Here is a 10,512-nt window from a genome sequence, read left to right on the forward strand (position 1 = left end):
TCGTATTACATCAAAATCTAATAGGACATGTGACACTTATGCCGTATCATTGTAATTTTGAAGGACACTTTGATTTTTTAATATAACGGATGAGTTTTTGGGGTCTTAATTAGCATATGATTTAGTAGGACACTTTAATTGTGAATCATTAAATGGAACTTTATAATATATTTAATGGTTTCGTATCGCATTATGTATTAATTTAATTGGACACCATATATAAAAGTCATATAACGGTTTCATGTCGCATTATGTGTTAATTGTGATCACTAATAGCAATGTAAAGGTTAAAGATATGCAAAGAAAAGCATATTAAACTTACAAACTAAAAAGCAATACAAAAATCTATTACCAAGGAGTTATAATGTAGTATAAAATTTGTAGTACTATTCTCTAATAAAACAAATGAATCACCAATAATGCTCTTCTATAACTACAAATATTACAAATAATAATCGTTCCCTATGGTAATGCAATAACTTTCACATTCAATAATAGACATTTTCAGTGTCATACTGATTAATTGATATGAAAACATCGACATTGTTCTCTCAAGTCAACTTCCTTTCAGCTTATTATCTAGTGACCAATTATACTTTAACTGTACATTTTTGTTGATTGATAGATGAGTTTTTCGTGCCCACACTTCGCCGCAAGTTTATCTTTTACGTGGTTCATTTGCAGTGGATATACAGTTGTTTACATAATTATTGGCATGCCTACCTAGTGGTTACATCAAAAGCATATTAGGTACATGTTTAATATTGATGTTTAGTAGCAACGTTAGTTGCATGGTTATTCCTTAGTGGTTACATCAAAAGAGCATCAATGACATGGGTGCCTAGTAGCTAAGTCAAAAGTTTACTAACATCAGTGTTTTTTCAAAATCTTGGTGACTTCAAGCACGTTCTAGTCTTCAAAAGAGTGTACAACAGTGTTGTTTAGTCACGCTTTTTCTTTGTGTATGTTTCCTGCATGTCTGTTTTGGTAGAAAATATTAAGTAACATTGTGATTGAAACTTGATTGCAGGTGCACGTAATAAAAACCATAATGAATGCTTTACCATCATCTTGGAACAGTTGTCTTTAAGAGCTACAACTGGTTGTTGCGGTTGTGTGTTTGTGCTCTTTGTTGATCGCGGGCGTTGGCAAGGGGGAATTTTTGAGCTCGTACCTGTTGTGAAGAAGTTACTTGGTTTGTTATTACGAAAATCCATTTTCGAATACCAAAACATAATCTTGTATAAAAACTACAGAAATCGGATATCATCGGGTATTACCCCAAAGTCAATCATATCAGGCATTGTCAAATGTTTACTAACATTCAAGACAATCAATTAAATTCAGTTAGTATCAGAAAATAAGCTTTAAGAATGGGTATTACAAAAAAGTGAATCATAACAGGAAGTGTCAAATGTTTACTAACATTCAGGTGACCTAAAAATTGTGCAATAAATTTCAACAAGGAGAATAAAAGATGACAGAGAAATGCGCGGGGTCATATACATAAAGTACTACTCTATCATGGTGTTTTTGTTGGTATTAGTTAATTTGTTAATTCATTGAATTGCTTTTACATGTAACTATAGGTGGCTATGTGACAAAATTGTCGGGTTGGATTATGAGTCAAAATTTAAAACGTTTAGGTTGGGTCAAAATGGCCGGGTCAGATTGGCCACACTATACGTCTATACCCACCCACCACACACACAAATCATTAATTAATTGAAACAGAATGATCATCTTAATGTTAAAGACTTTTGCTGGTATTGAATTGAAACTTGGTAGCTTCAGAGATATGGGAGCTTGAAACTTTACTGAAAATTTAAGTAGAAATCAAGTTACAGAGATCCTAAATATTAACTCAAAGTTGGCATAAAAAACTTCTAAACACTCGGGCTGATGCTTAGATCTATCTTATCAACAAAGGTGAATCAATGAGTACTTAATTTAAGAGTATGTCACTACTGAAAAATTAATCAAGTGGTCACACAAATAGGTCGATTTAACGGTTACGCTAACAATTTATCACTACAACGTTGACAAGATAGGTAATTCGATATTCGTACCTCCTTTGACATAGCCAAATGGTTGCTCTTCCTTCAAATAGTTGGCAAACTTCATGTGAAATATAGTTATAGAAACCTGGGAAGACTACCATCTGGACGGCACAGGGATCCAATACAATGGTAAATTTGACCACAAGTTCCAAAAGGTAAAGAAAAAAACTTGATAAACTAATGAAAAAACTAACAGAATCTTATAGTTCAAGTGACATACCGTGATTCAACTTGTTAGATCCAACTGACTGTCCATCATTAACAACACCACTAGTTGTTCCCGTTGCAATCCCCGTTGAATCATACTGATAAACAACATTAGAGTAACCACCGTGAAGCAACTGGTTTAAACGATTACAATCCCTCAAATAGCTACACCTCTGAAGTTGCCTCTCCGAAATAGAACCGAACAGAGAAACTTTTGATACACCGATACTTGCTATCAGAGTAGAACACTCACCAACAAAAACCATTCTCTGCCTTTTTAAGTCATGTTGTCCACCAACAACAAACAACAAAACAAAAGCAGTCAATCTGTTATCCACTCAAATACAAATAATAGCAACCCTGAAAACTAAAATAAACAAAGGGAACACAAAATCAACACACAGGTCAACACATGTAACAACTTTGAACATCAAATTCTAACCTATTCTATCTACTTTTAACAATCACAAGAATCACGTTAAATCACTAAATTACAAAACCACTTAGTACAGTTTTATAAAACATTAAAACCTCACTAATACTAATACATTTATCAAACTACTAATTCCTCTAAAATATTGATTATTGTGATGAAGTGGACTTACGAATTTTATTTAAAGAAAATAACAACTATATAAGGTTGAATAAAGCATACAAAAACCTATAAGACCTCTATGACTGAGAAAATTATTATTTCAAATATGCTATGTATATGTCTGTCACACTCCAAGTCAATGCTTGCAATCACATAACCAAAATCGACAATTCAAACCACTTATATATATATATGCAAATACAGAGAAAATCACAAATTATAAGGTAATTGTCATAATTTAACATTCACATTTAAATAAGATATAATGCCAACAAAACTCGAAAAAAATAAGATATTAAAATGTGAAGCATATACACATACATACATACATAATACATATCAAATATCGGGTAAAAAAATCCATAACAAAAAAAGAGGAAAAAAATACTAACTTAATCTCGATGCCACTTCCATCCACACACTAAGCGGCAGAGAAATCTCCATCGGGTACCCAAAGCGGTGAAGATACATCATCTTTCCTTTCCTTCTCACAGAACTTTAATCACATCCAACGATCAATGGAGAACGCCGATAGCGTGGTAAAAGCCAACCAGATTAGTACTGCACATAAAAAAAATTGACAAATGTTTCAATTAAGGCTAGTTTGTTAACGAAATCGATCAAACTAACCAAGTAATTATAATCCTCCATTATATTTACGACTTTGAAGAAAAACTTTTGTTGCTTTTTGATCTTTTAGACCATTGTTGCATCTTCATGGCATCATATTCAGATGTATCAAGATAATTTTCTGCCATCATTGTAATTCGAACGGTTTACAATAATTTGCAACAATACAAAAAAAACGTATCAAGATACTAGTTCAACTAAAGTGATTCAAATCGTTGTTCAAAAAAAAAAGAAGATACTAGTTCAACTGTATAACCTTTCACAGTTCAACTGTATAACCTTTCACAGTTAATTTGTTGACCCTTTCAAGTAATATTTCATGCAAATTGTAAAATGTCAAAAACTGACGAAAGCAAATACACACAACTATTATTAAACAAACCTTATTTGATTATACAATGTTCCATTCAGGTTACGGATCTTAATGGATATAAGACATACGATTATGCTAAACAAACCTTATTTGATCAAAATGTTCACCTCGGGACTCATGTTACTAGATTAAATCTATTATTAATCAAAGCATAACAAGATCAAAATTTATCCATTCAAAAATTATCGTTAATTGACAGATAAGTTCATATGATGGGTTGACCGAGAGTTCCTTTGCATGTACGTGCGATTCAATGTTTCTTAAGAATGAATTAAGCAACATGATTTTTTTTTTCCTCCGAAATTAGGGTTAGAAAAAAAATAGGGGAAGATTGACAGCTGAGGGGTTACAATGAGTATAAGGAAGAAACAGAAATGGGGAATTCTAAATGAAATGGAAGGTTAAAATCTTTTGAAAGTGGGAACAAAATTTAAGAGGAAAGTGTTGAAAAATTTGGAGAAGAAAATGAGGGAAGTTTGGTGCCTAATTTTCGAGAGTGATATTCTTAGTTTGGGAGAGTCTTCGCACACCACTTTTTAATTCATGTACACCTAGTTATCTATTTTACTTTTGATTATATATATACAATAATAATATAAGTTCAACTTTCTAGGAGGATAGTTGTGATTTTATGAGATAAAAGTGTACATAGATCAAAAAGTGGTGTGTGAGAATCACCCCCCTTTTAGTTCTTTGTTGCATTTTTTACTTTTTTTCCCGCGAAAAAGCATCTATTTATTAACCGGTGAAAGAATCATATAGAACATTACGCAAAAAGAAAATTATGGCACACCTCGCTTGTAGATATGGATGGCATCGGGTCGAGTTTGGGCCGATTTTAGGTAATCCCATACCCGAACCCGGTTAGGAAACCTTGTCCTAAACCCGGAACCATACCTGTCAGGTCTCCATTTACTTACTAACCGTCAGGTTATCGGGTTTCCCCATGGGTAAACGGGGATCCCCGTTCACTTACAAACTATCGGGTTACTGGGTTTTCTCGCGGGTATCGAATATCCCGTTGTTAGTCATTCTCATTCACCATTTCACCTACTTCAATTTATTTTTCAATAAAGTTATTGATTTGAGTATTAAATCTAAATAAATGTATATTAATATCGAAAAATAATACAATACTACAATGTAGCTTATATTATTATTATTAAATTTTATTATTGTTATTAATAAAATTGAAATCCCCTTCGGGTCGTGTATACGGGTATATGGGTCAGGTATACGGGTCATGTATGCGGGTTTGTATCTAAACCCATCCCGAACCAAACCCGGGAAAAAAAATCAAAATCATCCTCATGCCCGACCCAAGACCCGAATACCCGAACCCGAACTCGACCCAAAAGTATCGAGTTTCGGGTTTACCCACCGGGTAGTCTTTCTGCCACCCCTACTTGTATAAAACTACTACCAAAAAACGAAACGATCCACGTTTAACCGGACACACATCGAAGCCGAACACACACAAAAAGAGAACAAGTCATGGGAACGACACAAAACAAGTCATGCACCTACACAATTGGATGCGACCTTTGACTATGTCTTCTATATAACTTGTCGATAAAGAATTAAGAAACATGTGAAAAAGATACATGTGAAAAAAGTTAATAATAAAGTGACATATGGCACGAGTTAATGAGAAAATGACACGCGACGAAATAGAATTAGTTATATATGTATGTATGTATATGTATAGGTAGATGTACGGATATTAGGGGTGTTCCGAATATCCGAATCCGAATCCGCAAGCCGAATAATTTCAAAATTCGATCCAAAAAATCGGATATACAAATTCTCATATATTCGAGAAATCAGATATTCGATTTTTAGGATTCGGATATCGGATACACTTTCCAAAATTTTTAAATATTCGATAATCCGAATATCAGAAATTAATACTTTTGTTAATATATATTTATACTTTATATTTTATATTTATATTTACTTATAATATAATATAATTTATTTAATTAATTTTATTATTTATATTGGGCAATTAAAAATAACACCCTTTACACAAATAACTTAAACTCAAAGTAAAACCCCAAATCTGAAATTACTATGCGGCATCGATTATTCCATTATGACTCTCATTTAATCTCCATCTTTTGATCTCATCTCTACATTCTATACATTTCGGTATTTTATCATTAATTGATTATGACTCGCAGTCTCGCATGTCTACCTTCTAATTGACTGTAACCCTGATATCTCGTATCTCATCTAATCGATTATGACTCGCGATCTCGCATTTTGATATTGTGAATCTATGAATTATGAAAACTTTATAAGCTAATATCTTGTTCATTGTTATTTTATAATTTTACGAGCTTATGGTTGTTATTTTATGTTCAGAAATGATGGAGGCAATGGAAAAAGTAGCTAAATTATATTTAGAATCTACTATCGATGAGAGAAATTAACTCCCAATATATACAAGAATGTGGTGGGTTCACGTAAGACATATAGTGGGCATCCTCTTTCGTGGAGGATATTTTTATTTTTTTTTATCAAATCTTATCTCACTTTAAAAGTAAAATTCAGATGTTCGAATAATCTGATATTTAAATCCTAAATTTCAGATTCAAATATCGGATAAGCAAGTTCATTATCCGAATTTTCGATTATCCAAGAATTCGGATTTGATTTTGAACACCCCTATTTAGATATAGATATATATATTTAAATGCATGGATGTATTGATTGATTTTTATACTATATGATATATAATATATATATACACTATACAATATATTTAAATAAGTAATTAATACTTAACTAATAAATAAATTATTAAATTTATCCTATATTAAATGAAGTCCAAACTTTGGTCGTTTGAATCTCCACACACTTATCAAGCGACACTTCAAAAAAAGTTACCAAACACCCCCCCAAACAATGTTAAACATGCCAAATTTACTGGAGTAAAAACTGTAAAATTATTATTTAATTAACAAAACTTAAGCAACATCCACCCAAATTTTTAACGGTCCACATCTTTCCGCTCGCTTCGAATTAAATCTTTACCCAAAATTTTTATACATTTACATACAAAGTAACCACACCGTATCGATGGTTCTGTTCCCTTTTTTATGCGGTCTTTTCGACGTTAAAAACGTGGAGTCCATTATGCACACTAGGTACTAACCACGTGCTTCCAATCATACCCGTAACAACGCGTTTTTAATTTTGTAAATACATAGCGTTATGTTAAATATGAATATGCAATTCGAAAAGTCCCGTCGCATCGCGTGCGCCAGAATTTTACTAGTCAGAACTAATTGAAATGGGCCTGAATAAGCTTGGTATAAATACTAAGGTATTTTATATTAATATTAGAGGCTGATTTATGGGCCATAGTTTAATTTTAACAAACAGATCTTACCGCACCATTTTTGTTCCCAAATCAAGTTACTTTTTAAACCCTAGCGCCGTTGTGTACTCGCTGCAGTTACTTCCTGAACTGATCGTTCAACCGTCGAAAAATCTGCAATCATGGCGTCTTTCGATCAAACAGTTCTACAATTCCTTCTGTTGTCTATTACGTTGTCAGAGAAGGTTCATCCTTTCATTATCTTCAAGCTAAGTGACTCATCGGAATGCTTCTTGGATTCGTTCCTCTTGACGGTATTGTAGATATTTTTTAATTCTCACGTCGTTCCTCACAACGAATCTTCTGACCACGTATGTATTTAATTAATGTAATAATTAGATACTGATCGATTATTGATGTTAATTTGATTGATTTTTGTCCAGACGTTAAGTTGCTGTATTTTGAAAATGTGCAATGAAGTTATTTAGTCGGACATAGATATATGGTTATATGATGAATTTTGAACTAAACACTTGTTTTATCTTTTGATTGTAATGTGTTACAAGGTTGATTTAAATATTGATGATTAATTAACATCTTAATATGTTGTAATCTCATTAGGTACACAATTATTTGAAGTTCAAGAGTTTGACCCATATGAAACACATCAAAGCCCGAGGAAAATGGTGAGGCAAAAGAATTGGGACGGACCTTGTTGTCAAGTTAGTCAGGATCGAACATTGTTTTCTTCTATTCGAGGAGCTTGGCAAGTCTGATAAGTGGTTACCCTGTCTTGAGGTTAGCATTTCTATTGTAGAAGTTAGAAACTTGTTAAGAGAGTTATATACATGTTTTGGAAATCTAGATGTTAAATTATGCGTTTGGGAAAGCATATACTTCAAGTGTTCACGGTTTAAGAAGTGTGTTCAAAGTAAGCAACTACCCACCACCAATCATCTTAATATGTTTTCTTACCCTCATCTACTGATTTCATGAACTTTAGGGTTTGAAATTAATTTTGATGTTGTTTATACTTCTTTCATGTTTATATTTTGGTTAAACAATATTTAGGTTTGTATGTGTTATTGTATCGCTTACAAAGCTTGCATCTAATTTTGGGAGAAAAACATGATATCCGGTAAAGTTTCTATTTGTTCCTGATTATACTTTTTTTTTTTTTTTTTTTGTTAAGGTTCTTTTAGTATCATTTCTTGGTATCTATTAAATGTTACATTACTTTAGCAATTTTGATTCTGTTAGTTGATTAGTGATTTTTTTTATTGGATTTGAAAGTACTATCTCAGACGTGTGTGTATTTTTGTTACTAGTATAAAAAAGTTGGTTCCTGGACTATATAAATATTTTACCTAAAATTGCTATTACTACTTTTGAAACTGTCTTGATGCAGGTTACCTGGTACACCGATCTCGACTCATATATGAAGGTAAGTTTGATGTTGGTTTTGTGATGTCTTATTTCGTTATGGATATTGAACATATATATGTAGCTTCACTGTTCAAGGTATTTTTCTATTTAACACCTTAATGTGCTTGATATTTACCTTTAACATTCATAACTGCTTCTTGCATACGTATTTCTAGGTCGGAGATGAAGTTTTTGTACACAATATACTTAACCCTAGCGAGAAGGTAGGATGAGGATGGTTGAGGAGCTTGGATCCAACTGTGGTAATTGACAGTGTAGAGATTGGAGATTATTGGTGTGCTTCAACATGTCCTTAAAAAAGGTGTTGATGTGGTTACGTCATTTGATTCGATTAAGAAAGTTGAGGATGCTACAGGCGTAACTATCGTGTGGCCTTCTACGTTCATATCGGTATGTCTACCATAAATTTGTGATAATATTAATTTTTATTTATAACATGCACTTTTATGCTTATAAATATATGAATTTTTTTATTTGCAGGTGGTACCTTTGGATTAATAAAGATATGTGTTGATTGAAGACGTTCTTCGTTGCTTTTTATTTTATTTTCTTTGTCGAATGTTATTTTAGTATTGATATGTTGAATTATCTATGAATTTTTAATGTTTGGTGTTTTTCAATTTATGAGTACAATTCATTAAAATATGATTATGTTTAATTTTATATTTATTTTTAATAGAAATTATTAATTGAATGTCCAAAATTTAAATTAAATAAAAACTAGGCCCCCGAATATATGGAGGATCCAATAATCCGATCCGGGCCCAAATAATCAAACCGATCAGAATACCTGAATCGTAAAAGAACCCGAACCGGACCTAAGTATTCGAACCCAGATCTGAATATAGAAACCTATTCGGAATTACTATGACTTGATAGGACTCATTTTCTGATTTTAATACTATTACTTAATAGGACGCCATATTGTTTACAAATACATTTGTATTAGGACTTTTTTAATGGTACCAACCTTGAAAACATTATATTAGGACTCTGTATGTGCTTTTTAACATCTTATTATATGTTTAGTTAATTCTAAACAATAGACCACAAGATTTCATATTTCAATACACATCCCATACATAGAGATAAAAATCATTCATATGGTGAACACCTGGTAACCGACATTAACAAGATGCATATTTAAGAATATTCCCATCATTCCGGGACACCCTTCGGATATGATATAAATTTCGAAGTACTAAAGCATCCGGTACTTTGGATGGGGTTTGTTAGGCCCAATAGATCTATCTTTAGGATTCGCGTCAATTAGGGTGTCTGTTCCCTAATTCTTAGATTACCAGACTTAATAAAAAGGGCATATTCGATTTCGATAATTCAACCATAGAATGTAGTTTCACGTACTTGTGTCTATTTTGTAAATTATTTATAAAACCTGCATGTATTCTCATCCCAAAAATATTAGATTTTAAAAGTGGGACTATAACTCACTTTCACAGATATTTCCTTCCTCGGAAATAAGACTTGGCCACGGATCGATTCACGAACCTATACAAATATGTACATATATATCAAAGTATGATCAAAATATAATTACAACCATTTTTATTATGTTTTAAAGATTTGAGTGTATTAAGTCAGCTGTCCTCGTTAGTAACCTACAACTAGTTGTCCATAATTAGATGTACAGAAATAAATCGATATATATTATCTTGAATCAATCCACGACCCAGTGTATACACGTCTCAGGCTAGATCACAACTCAAACTATATATATTTTTGGAATCAACCTCAACCCTGTATAGCTAACTCCAACATTACTGCATATAGAGTGTCTATGGTTGTTCCAAATAATATATATAGATGGGTCGATATGATATGTCAAAACATTTGCATACGTGTCTATGGTATCCCA

The 10,512-nt window shown here is 32.3% G+C and overlaps 2 long non-coding RNA genes across 2 annotated transcripts; one reads left to right on the forward strand and one right to left on the reverse strand.

Moving 5' to 3' along the window:
* Positions 1-450: 450 nt before the first annotated feature.
* Positions 451-2,564, reverse strand: LOC139904260 (uncharacterized). The gene is made up of 4 exons (XR_011778716.1): positions 2,281-2,564; positions 2,070-2,161; positions 1,065-1,174; positions 451-979 (listed from the first exon to the last, which is right to left on the reverse strand). It is a non-coding gene; the product is annotated as an uncharacterized lncRNA (long non-coding RNA).
* A 5,786-nt stretch (positions 2,565-8,350) lies between these two features.
* LOC139844561 (uncharacterized) lies at positions 8,351-9,256 on the forward strand. The gene is made up of 3 exons (XR_011758007.1): positions 8,351-8,634; positions 8,792-9,026; positions 9,117-9,256. It is a non-coding gene; the product is annotated as an uncharacterized lncRNA (long non-coding RNA).
* The last annotated feature ends 1,256 nt before the right edge of the window (positions 9,257-10,512 follow it).

This window comes from Rutidosis leptorrhynchoides, chromosome 4 (assembly GCF_046630445.1).
Source record: "Rutidosis leptorrhynchoides isolate AG116_Rl617_1_P2 chromosome 4, CSIRO_AGI_Rlap_v1, whole genome shotgun sequence".
Classification (NCBI taxonomy): domain Eukaryota; kingdom Viridiplantae; phylum Streptophyta; class Magnoliopsida; order Asterales; family Asteraceae; genus Rutidosis; species Rutidosis leptorrhynchoides.